This window comes from Saccoglossus kowalevskii, chromosome 7, assembly GCF_978046115.1.
Source record: "Saccoglossus kowalevskii chromosome 7, keSacKowa6.1, whole genome shotgun sequence".
Classification (NCBI taxonomy): Eukaryota; Metazoa; Hemichordata; class Enteropneusta; family Harrimaniidae; genus Saccoglossus; species Saccoglossus kowalevskii.
The window spans coordinates 30035983-30048217 of record NC_140647.1 but is presented as its reverse complement, the minus strand read 5'-3'; the positions used below and the strand labels follow the sequence as shown (position 1 = coordinate 30048217).

The window sequence follows — 12235 nt, the reverse complement described above, 5'->3', positions numbered from 1 at the left end:
ATGCTAACAAGCTATCCTGGTATCATTTTTATATTTCAGTAGTCTACACAATCAGCATATGCCAACAATCTATTCTGATAGCATTTTCATATTTCAGTAGTCTATACAATCAGCATATGCCAACAATCTATTCTGGTAGCATTTTCATATTTCAGTAGTCTATACAATCAGCATATGCCAACAATCTATTCTGGTAGCATTTGCATATTTCAGTAGTCTATACAATCAGCATATGCCAACAATCTATTCTGATAGCATTTTCATATTTCAGTAGTCTATACAATCAGCATATGCCAACAATCTATTCTGATAGCATTTTCATATTTCAGTAGTCTATACAATCAGCATATGCCAACAAGCTATTCTGATAGCATTTTCATATTTCAGTAGTCTATACAATCAGCATATGCCTACAAACTATTCTGGTATCATTTTCATATTTCAGTAGTCTACACAATCAGTATATGCTAACAAGCTATCCAGGTATCATTTTTATATTTCAGTAGTCTACACAATCAACATATGCCAACAATCTATTCTGGTAGCATTTGCATATTTCAGTAGTCTACACAATCAGCATATGCCAACAATCTATTCTGGTAGCATTTGCATATTTCAGTAGTCTATACAATCAGCATATGCCAACAATCTATTCTGGTAGCATTTGCATATTTCAGTAGTCTATACAATCAGCATCTGCCAATAAGCTATTCTGATAGCATTTGCATATTTCAGTAGTCTATACAATCAGCATATGCCAATAAGCTATTCTGATAGCATTTTCATATTTCAGTAGTCTATACAATCAGCATATGCCAATAAGCTATTCTGATAGCATTTTCATTTTTCAGTAGTCTATACAATCAGCATATGCCAACAATCTATTCTGGTAGCATTTGCATATTTCAGTAGTCTATACAATCAGCATATGCCAATAAGCTATTCTGATAGCATTTTCATATTTCAGTAGTCTATACAATCAGCATATGCCAACAATTTATTCTGGTAGCATTTTCATATTTAAGTAGTCTACACAATCAGCATATGCCAACAAGCTATTCTGGTAGCATTTGCATATTTCAGTAGTCTATACAATCAGCATATGCCAACAATCTATTCTGGTAGCATTTGCATATTTCAGTAGTCTATACAATCAGAATATGCCAACAATCTATTCTGATAGCATTTTCATATTTCAGTAGTCTATACAATCAGCATATGCCAACAATCTATTCTGGTAGCATTTTCATATTTCAGTAGTCTATACAATCAGCATATGCCAACAATCTATTCTGATAGCATTTTCATATTTAAGTAGTCTACACAATCAGCATATGCCAACAATCTATTCTGGTAGCATTTTCATATTTCAGTAGTCTATACAATCAGCATATGCCAACAATCTATTCTGATAGCATTTTCATATTTCAGTAGTCTACACAATCAGCATATGCCAACAATCTATTCTGATAGCATTTTCATATTTCAGTAGTCTACACAATCAGCATATGCCAACAATCTATTCTGGTAGCATTTGCATATTTAAGTAGTCTACACAATCAGCAAATGTCTACAATAGCATTTTCATATTCATCAGTAGTCTATACACAATCAGCATAAACCCACAAGCTATTCTGGTAACTTTTCAACAAAAACATTTTCTAGTTCAAACGTTTTCTAGAATTGTGTTCTGCCGAGATTCTTCATAGAATGTATGCATAAAAAGTGCTTAGATATAACAGCATCAGCACAAATATCAATTTGCAGCAGTTCACGGTCTTATTTGCCATATACCCAGTGTTCAAACTAACAATGCACAAATAGTGCGATACTAAATAGTTTGTTTCACAACAAAAATAGTATTGTTATTGTATACAATACGCTATCTGGTTTCGATTATAAGTAAACTCTAGATTGATCAAGAGGAACTATATAACATGCTCGGCGGAGTGGCACAAAATTAAAGTCAGTATGCACGAAATTACTACAGTTAGTTATTCAGCGAATTTCTGTTCGAACAAAAAAAATGTGGCTGTACTGACAAACACGTACAGCATGATTTTGTTTGTAACCGACCAAAGTTGATAAGGACGTCACTGGTACAATATAAGCAAGAAGCCGAACAATAACAAAAATAGCTCGTCAAACTCCGCTAATGGCTCTTCAACCCCACGTGGGTAACTTCCCCCATTTGGTAAAGAACACAATTATCACATGTCTGATCATTGTATGTGGCATATTTGCTAATAGTTAACATGTACTGCACTGTAAAATAAATTAGGGGACAGACCTAAAATTCAGAAAGACTGTTTTAATGAGACAGCGCCACCACACGTCTTAGATGCAGTCGTGCCGAAATCAGCCGTTACCACGTACGTTTTCAGCAGCATGATACATGCTCCATACTCTGACTAACCAAATAAAAAGCACTACCATGTCATTGTGGGTCAATTTTGGATGTTTAAAATGAATGGTCGACCGTTATTGGGTAGTAATTTGGGCGAGTGTATCTAAATTTTCAGACTTGCTCTGACATTGATATCGTACATTTGCAACGTCAACGGAGCTTAGTGTACTGATTTTTACATACATATTTAGTTTTGTTTCGTCATAAAAATTACAGTAGGGTAAATGTTTAATAGCCCCTTAATAACTTTGTTGGCATTAATTTTGCTTTAAATTTAAAATTCATATTTGCAATTATTTATTGAAATTGGTATATGTACAAAGATTTTTTTTATGAACTTAACTGTACGATGAAATAAAAATTGGTTGTTTTGTCCATTTTGTCCAAGAACCGTTCATGATATTTTCATGAAATTTGGTACATGTATGCTTTGGGGTATTCCTCAGACCTGATTAGTTTTTGGGCCAAATCTGTTTAGGGTAAATTAGGTAATTTGCATATGTTTTTTACTGAATTGGGATTATCTCGTGGACAACTCAACAGATTAGGATCAAATTTGGTTGATGTAATATGTATGCCATATTAGTGTTGGGGATAATTTGTATATGTAATTTATCTATTTAGCTAATGCCTCAATTAGGATTATCAATTTGATAAGATTTCCTGGGGGGCGTACTCGCCTAGAAATGTGGTAGGGATGTGCCACCAAGACCTCCAAATCTATGTACATTGGTGTAATCTGCATGCCATATCTATATTGGAGATAACTTGAATATGCAAATTAGCATACTGTTTTTCTAAATTGGGATTATCTCGTGAATAAATCAATGGAGTTTAATCAAATTTGGTAGCATAGATTGATGTAATCTGCATGAAATATTACTATTGGGGATAATTTGCATATTGTTTATACTAAATTGGGATTATCTTTCAAACAGTGTGCTGAAAGTGCTTATTGAATGATTTTAGGGCAGTGGGGAAAGGGCAGCATCCTTCCAAGGGGAATGTAACACAACGAAAGCTTTTTAATGAGGGGAGGGGAAAGATGAATTTGGTTAGCAGGAGGGCAAGCCGGCGGGAGGGGAGTGGTCAAAAAAGTGTTTTTTAATGAGGTGAGGGGAAAGATGAATTTGGTCAGCAGGAGGGCAAGAAAGGCAAGTTGGCGGTAGGGGAGTAGGCAAAAAAGTGTTTTTTTAATGAGGGCAGGGGAAAGATGAATTTGGTCAGCAGGAGGGGAAGACTATTTTTTTTTCAGGCGGAGGGTAGCTTATGAACAGCTTTTAATTTCCCCTCTTTCCTTTATAGTAATTAGCATACTTCAAAAGGCCCATAAAATGAATTTTGTCCTAGAGAATTGACTATTTCAATTTATTGCTCGTTGGCTGCACCTGTATAAACAAATGAACTAGTATGAGCAAATAAAAAACAAAACGATTTCAGGCAATACTTGACGGCAATTAACGAAATAAAACAATGATAGAGAATAACAACTTTCTTATTTTCTCTATTTTATTTTGAATCGTTCAAATCTAAAATATATTTATTTCATCATGCACTTTTACAGTTGCGTTAATAGTGAACTGTTTTGTGGGGGAAGTGGATCAACTTTCACAAATAAATACCATGCTGATTTGTTGTCCATGTCTTTAATAGACTAAAGAGTTTGGACCCCGAGGAGCTCATTATGGATTCATAGAGTGGACTTTGGAAACTTTGGAAACATGAAAAGTTATAGGATCAATTTAAAACATTTAAATCATTAAAAGATTCAAGACCTTTCTACTAACGAAAGTGAGAAAATACGGGATGCTCGCTTGAGTTTAGCAAAGGTCATGTAATCAGCGGGTGATGAAATATCGTCAGCGGCCATTATAAAGAGCCCCCCCCCACACACACACACACAAACACACACTCCCCCTCTCTCTAACAATAACATAATATGACAGAACCCCACACCCTGCCCGTGGCTTTCGTTGCGTATGGAAGTGATTTTCACGAGTGATGCAGTGTATCCTGCGGCTGTACTTTCACGAGCGAAGCGAGTGAAAGTACAGCAGAATACACCGCATCTCGAGCATCACCGGCTCAACTGCTTTGACTACAGCTGGTGCAAGTGGATGTAAGAGCGATCTGTAAGTTTTCTTCCATGTTACCTCAACTTTCAGCCATTTGCACCAATTGTTATGTTTTTTTGATGTGGCATGGTGTGGTTCTTGAGTATGGCCCGAGTCTGGCTGTTCATTTCATCAACGTCACCTGTAAAACTATGATTAAAAGTAAATTTCAATTGACACGATGTTACAATTACTAGTAGGGATTTGATCATTCAATAAAATGCAAGTTTTCACACTGATGTATTTCCTGCAAACAAACTCCAAAACAAAATCTAATTCGTGTTTTTTGGTTCTGTCCAACATCCTTTTCAGTAATTTAACTATATTAGGTGGTAGTTGTTTACAACTGTTTACAGTGATAAACGTTATGAAAATTAATCAAAGGGTGTCTGCTTATATTTTCCTTGGGAGAACAAAGGACATCTTCATAAAACATCAAAAGAACTAAAAGGCTAACTTTGTTTTGATGTTTAAAAGTATATAAATTGTTATCTTTGTTGTTCCTAATAGCCATGTCATAAAACACCTGGAACGCATTAATAATCAGATTTGTTAGACGATCACGCCCTGTCAGTCCTTTGCCATCTTCAAGTTTTCCACTTGGGAAATAAAATAAATTACGAAATTTTGTTTTTTTCACCATGGGAATTTATATACATCTCGCAATAATGTGTAATATAGGATTTTTCTTCCAACATCGTTTTGTATTTCTACTGTTTTTGAGTTCTGCACATACACTCAGATCAGGCATGGTTTGAAAAAAACACCCAAAAAACAACAGTTTTATTGTTTTGAAAAAAAAGCACCTTTGTATTTATAAACCAGCTTTCTCGGTCTGCTACCCATTCTATTTTGAATGTGACCCACACCGTCCAATTTTTTTGAATAATTGGAATACTTTAACTTGCAGTAAACACTCCTTCCACTTCTTTATGTAAAATCCCTGACCCACTTGCGATGTTAAACAACTCATACTACACGTTTTTATGTCTTGCCCGAGGTTGTGTTTTTCTTTAGACCTTTCAAACAATACTGTTACTCCAGCTTCCTCCATACTAGTTTGGCTTATCTTCCCAACATCTTGCCTGCAAAAAATGTGAATAAACATTTTCAGTATTTGACACAATAACAATGAGTACTTCAAATGACAATAGGTACAATAGCTTACAACCAATGCCACTAGGATTAGGTGCAACAGGAAAGAGTTGGTATTTAAGTAATTCACTCATTGTTGCGTCAAAATTTAGAAAATTAGATTTAAATAAAAATATTTGTTGGTATTTAAAATCGACCTACCAATTGAAACGACACTGACAAATTCAAAGAGGGATGAAGGTCCTCTTGACACCAGGCCCCATCAACTGACACTGCTACGTTTACATAGACTGGCAACAGTCGGGCGATTTTTTCAAACATAGGTGTAATTTATAATTAAAAAAAAATATTTTCCCCACTCTCCGCGAAATCACCCCGACTGGAAGCGTCTACTGCGCCCTCTATCGGCATCATAACAAACACGGTGGTTTTTTAGTGTGTAGTTATGGTAATGAGGTTAGTGGGTAATAATCTTTAAACCAATCAGAGACCAGTATGGCTTGCGGTTGTGTGACGTAAGTAACAAGTTGACCTCTACACTCAACAATACCGCAAGCAGACGATATTCCCGCGACGAAGCGAAATATGGAAGGTGAAACGTGTTTAAATGAAACGTTATCACGTCATGAATATAGCAGCATTAGGACTAACAAGATGCAAATTATTGAAAGGTAAATCTCTAACATTTGAAGTTGCACCTTTCAGTCGTTATTGTTACGCGATGTACGTATTTATTACATTCTCAAGATGGCTGACCCAACATCCGGGTCGCGGGGTTGCTAAGAACTAGTCAAACGGACTATAATATAGTCAATATTGTAACATCTTTCTTTACGTAGTTTTTTTAACAATAAAACTAAACTCGATAAAAATCGAGTCAATAGGAGCACAGAAAACATTGTCTTCAGGAATACCAAACATTTATATTGACATGTATGTATAGTTACCTGATGGAAACAATTTTCTTCCAGACAATGAAAAGACGTGGAAGAGTGGTAGATGGAGAGAAGAGAGCCATATAGAAAGAAGTACAACCTGAATTAATGTCCGATGAAGAGGAGCAGGAGGATGGTTCTCTCCTCAGATCTCCAAGGTGGAGGGGCTTTCCCTCTAAATCAACTTATTATAAAATTGGATCGCCTCAATGATAGAGGGATTATGGATAGGCTAGTAAAGGAAAGGCACAGAGTGACAGTTGTTTTCACTCATAAGAAATAAACCAATTACATTACTCAGCCAGCTGTGTCGTTTAAACGTTCTTAAAGTTGTTTTCAAATTTTCAATCTAACATTAATGCAATAGGATTTTACAATTGTTGGATGAGTTATAGGGTCAAATTAATTTATTTTCAAAGTGCTTTTAAGACGCAATACAGCTTTAAGTACTTTGTATGGGGTGAGGGACTTTCTGTCATGTATTTTTGAACAATTATTAACTGTATTTATTTTCATCATTCTTTTTTATTAAATAACAAACAATACAAGTTATTCTCATTTTATTTAATTGTTTATTTCTATGTATTGTGATTGCCTTTAATAGAACACCTCCACGATCCAAAAAATAGAGAAACACCACTATAACGGCATTTCATTTAATTGTTTATTTCTATGTATTGTGATTGCCTTTAATAGAACACCCCCACGATCCAAAAAAAAAGAGAAACACCACTATAATGGCATTAATTAAGTGACATTGCCGAAAACAAATGCCGATGTAGCCACAGAAATTAAAATGTACCACTTACTTACATGCAGGACAGCACCAGACTGAAGATGATAATGATATTTGTAACCACAATTCCTGTATTGAAGTATTTGCTTTAATACTCACCCAATGTTAAGAAGAAAAAGTTCCAATATTAAGCAATTGCATAAATTAATGAAAATATACTCCCCTGCATTAAGCTGTTTTTCATTAATTCATAAAAACACAGTATCCTGCATTAAGCTGTTTTTCATTAATTCATAAAAACACAGTACCCTGCATTAAGCTGTTTTTCATTAATTCATAAAAACACAGTACCCTGCATTAAGCTGTTTTTTCCATAATTTTTTAAAAACACAGTACCCTGCATTAAGCTGTTTTTCATTAATTCATAAAAACACAGTACCCTGCATTAAGCTGTTTTTCATTAATTCATAAAAACACAGTACCCTGCATTAAGCTGTTTTTCATTAATTCATAAAAACACAGTACCCTGCATTAAGCTGTTTTTCATTAATTCATAAAAACACAGTACCCTGCATTAAGCTGTTTTTCATTAATTCATAAAAACACAGTACCCTGCATTAAGCTGTTTTTCATTAATTCATAAAAACACAGTACCCTGCATTAAGCTGTTTTTCATTTATTCATAAAAACACAGTACCCTGCATTAAGCTGTTTTTCATTAATTCATAAAAACACAGTACCCTGCATTAAGCTGTTTTTTCATTAATTCATAAAAACACAGTACCCTGCATTAAGCTGTTTTTCATTAATTCATAAAAACACAGTACCCTGCATTAAGCTGTTTTTCATTAATTCATAAAAACACAGTACCCTGCATTAAGCTGTTTTTCATTAATTCATAAAAACACAGTACCCTGCATTAAGCTGTTTTTTCATTAATTCATAAAAACACAGTACCCTGTATTAAGCTGTTTTTCCATTAATTCATAAAAACACAGTACCCTGTATTAAGCTGTTTTTCCATAAATTTATAAAAATACAGTCCCCTGAATTAAGCTGTTTTTAAATAAATTTATAAAAATACAACCCCCTGCATTAAACTTTATCTGCAATATCATAAATACAGAAAGAAGTACACTGCTTGTATCAGCTTGTATTTATATGAAATACAGCAATAATACAGAAAAATGCAGGACTGCATTCAGCATGAATACAACAGAATGTAGGAAGTGTATTGTACCTGTATTAAAATAAAAGAGTGCAATTACATGTGAATACAGAAGGGCTGCAAGCAAATCTCACAAAAGTCTAATTCGTGTTTATTGGTTGTATCCAACACCCTTTTCAGTAATTGAACTATATTAGTGTTACTCATATTATTAACACTAATATATCATTAATATATTGTTTGGGTTTTTTTGGGTAAAGGAAATAAAGAAGAAAGATTATGGACAGCTAGGTGAGCTGAGATCAGTACTACCAAATATTCCAATTGTGACAATGACAGCTACTGCAAATAAAACAACCACTTCATTCATCACGAGAGATCTGTGTATGAGAAACTCATTGGATATTTTGGCAAAATCAGTCAGTAATGTCCCAAATGACATAGCAAATACATTCCCATGGCTCATCAAAGGGTCGTTGTGTTTTGCCAGAAGAAGAAAGAATGTGCAGATCTTTTTGAAATGTTTGAGAATAATCTTGATGCGAAGGGCTTCCATGATTTCAAAGACGGTAGCACCAATGATGATAGAAACCGATTATTTGAAATGTTTTACTCTCACACAGATACATAAATCAAGCACAATATAGTGCCATTAGTTACCCAGATGGTTTGATCAGAGTACTATTTACGACAATTGTGTTTGGTATGGGAATGGACTTGAAGAATGTTTATCAAGTGATTCACCTGTGCCTGCCAAATGATTTTGATGACTATCTGCAGCAGACTGAGAGGATTGGACGAGATAAACAAATAATGGGCCGAGCCATCCTACTGAGGCATCCTAGTTGTTTACGGAAAAAGAAGACATCTGTCGCAGAAAGTTGATTCTTAAGGATTATGTGAATACTCAAACACGTGCATTAGCATGTTGTTGTCTATGTGAATGCGAAGGACCGTGCGCCTGTGCACAAGTCTGTTGTGCAGAGAAAAGTTCAGCAGAAGAGTTTCTGAATGAGCAGTCAAAATTTATCATGTAAAAAACAAAGCTGAGTAACATTTTCAGAAACTAAGAAATACAGATTGCATTCACAAAGTACCAAAAATTAACACTAAAAACCTATCTGACTGAATACAGGAATAGCTATTTCGCAGACATAGATGAACGATACATTTTGACAGGTGCCGACATTGTTGTTAAGTTTATGCATTATTTGGATGATAAAGAGATGCTTGGAAGGCATGTCAAGTCCCATTTAATACACCAAAACACATCTATACATTTTGGGGTTGACACGCCTCTCTGGCAGCACCCCGGCTTTATTCAGGAAATATATATATATATAAACTGGATGAATACACTAAGTCAACAAGAGTAATTTATAAAAGAAATGATCAAGTAGGCAAGACTGGTTAATTAACAAATTGAAAGAAAAAGTTTGCTGTTGTCAGACGCCAGAGTGGAGACAACACGGCTCGTGCTGCCTTTTAGACCCACATCCAAGGTCATCATTTGCATAGTAGCACAAGCAGGTGCTTGGAGACTGTGGGCGAAATCTATCAAAACTTCCAAATAAACTTAGACTGGGTGAATTTCAGGGGAGTAATCGGCTTGAACGTCAGACAATCGACAACTACAATAGAAATGTGACATCTTGTTCGTGGATTAATAAGGGGTGTTATGAAAACATAAACGGACCCAAAAAATGCCGAACGGACCCAAAAAAGTACAGAACGGACCCAAATAAGTACAGAACGGACCCAAAAGAAACGAAAGACATGCTACATGTATTGGAACCGAAAGTGAGCCCTCAACGTCTGAGGTCATAGTGTCATGCGTTAACTGCGCATGCACACAAAACGAGCCCGCTAAAATAGCAAATAGTAGTTGACAGTTCGAGTATTTGAGTTTGGCACACCGTATGCATGGTATGGAGACGAAGGTAAGCATAGTCGTGATTTAAATACATCGTGTGGAAAAAATGTGTCTTACAACAGCTTATTTTATGCGTCAATTCTTAAGCGAATGTTATGTTAAGACATCACGAAACTCTCGAACACAAGGTGTCAAACAAACCAACCAACATGCGGCCAGCGGCCCATCAGACGGGTTGACATTTTACAAATACAACTCAATGTTTTTTAAATTTTGGACTAAAATTATTGAATGGCATTTACGTTATGTACACAAACATGCATGTGGTTCAGGCTAATTTGTCGCGCCGAGTAATAAAATGCCCTCTACGTCAAGCTATGTGGATCTCCCCAGGGGACATGCATTGACCCGGAGGGGTCGTCGCGAGCGCGTCCTTGAAACTTGAGTCCCAAGTGGTGCATACAACGCGTGTAAAATGCGTTGTTTATTTACATGCAATTCGGAGCCCTTCACGTGAAAACAGCTAGCAATTATAAACTGTATCCAATATTGTATCAATGTTTTTCATGTACTTCCTGTTGCATAACCTGGTGCATGTCCTGTCTGATTTGCATAAGTCTGGAAAAAATTGTGTTTCCAGTAACCCAACCTACCGAAATTTTTAGTGAAATCATAAAGTTTATTTCATGCAAATTAGCTGCAAAACATTTATATGCAACTGAATTACGTTTTGTCACAATTTGCAGTCACAACTATTCTGTGATCAAAAATCTCTTCATTATATCTTCTGAAATTAACACAAGTTGGAAGTTACCTTTAATTTCATCATGTCAAACAATTATTGATTAAAATGCATCTATGTAATTTTATGGGATGTAGACTGAACATGTTGGTGAAAAAAATCCCTACACAATATTTTTTACTGCAAGCACAGATTTTATTGGCAAAAACCTAGTTTAAGTAAAGTACGTAAACAATAAACAATATAAGATGTATTTTTCATACCTTACCACCCCACCCCTACCAGAAAATTAGGCAGCTAATACCTATGTCCTGGCTAACAATTTTTATTCTGTTATTGTTTGTAATTTGTCAGCAGGCTGCCTTGCTCTGCCATATGTGTTCCACTCCTTTGCAGGTGAGTTATCTCTGTGAAATAACAAATCTAAAAAAAAGTAAACTGCAGTGTTTTTCTGCTCTAGTAACATTCCAAGAATGTGTAGGTGAGCATGATTGAACTCACTTGACTTTGTACAATATTTGTTTACACTAAATAAACACCTTGGACACATTTAGCAGCAGCATTGAGTCACACATTACACATTTCTAACATGCCCAAAATGAATCATTGAACTGCACATTAGAAACTTTCTAACATGCTAAGGATTGTTCAAAACTGCAATTGTCACAGTCTGGGCATGAATGAAGTCTGGTGGGGAAACAACTGTTTTGACCAGACTAACAGTGTAAAACAACACTTAATCAGCCAGCAATTGTTCATTTGTTCTTTGTAATTGTTATGCTAGATATACTCAAGTCAACATGCGAACCAGAAATTAAAAAATTTGAAGAGGAGTTGCACCAAATGAACATCCATATTCGAAAAGATGTACCCGCTGACAGTAATTGCATGCTCCATGCAGTAAGCGACCAGCTTGGTAGAATAGGACATGCTAAATACTCACATAGTGTATTGCGAAGAGTGGCTGTCAATCATCTTAAGTTCAATCCATATACAGTAAGTGCCATGATAACGTTAACATGTAAATGTTTTAATGTGCATATCATTATTTTTCCATAAAACCAATGTTTTTTATTTAGTCGATGGAAAAATAGTGAGAGGATAGTTTTAAGAAGTCTTCAGAATTTTTCTGGACTGACTTGGTAGTGACAAAATACTTTAGTCC

At 35.3% G+C, this 12235-nt stretch overlaps 1 long non-coding RNA gene across 1 annotated transcript; it reads left to right on the top strand.

Annotated features, from left to right (window-relative positions):
• The first annotated feature begins 10259 nt into the window (after window positions 1–10259).
• LOC146740924 (uncharacterized) lies at window positions 10260–11892 on the top strand. Its single transcript, XR_014930012.1, has 3 exons — window positions 10260–10395; window positions 11425–11466; window positions 11855–11892. It is a non-coding gene; the product is annotated as an uncharacterized LOC146740924 (long non-coding RNA).
• The last annotated feature ends 343 nt before the right edge of the window (window positions 11893–12235 follow it).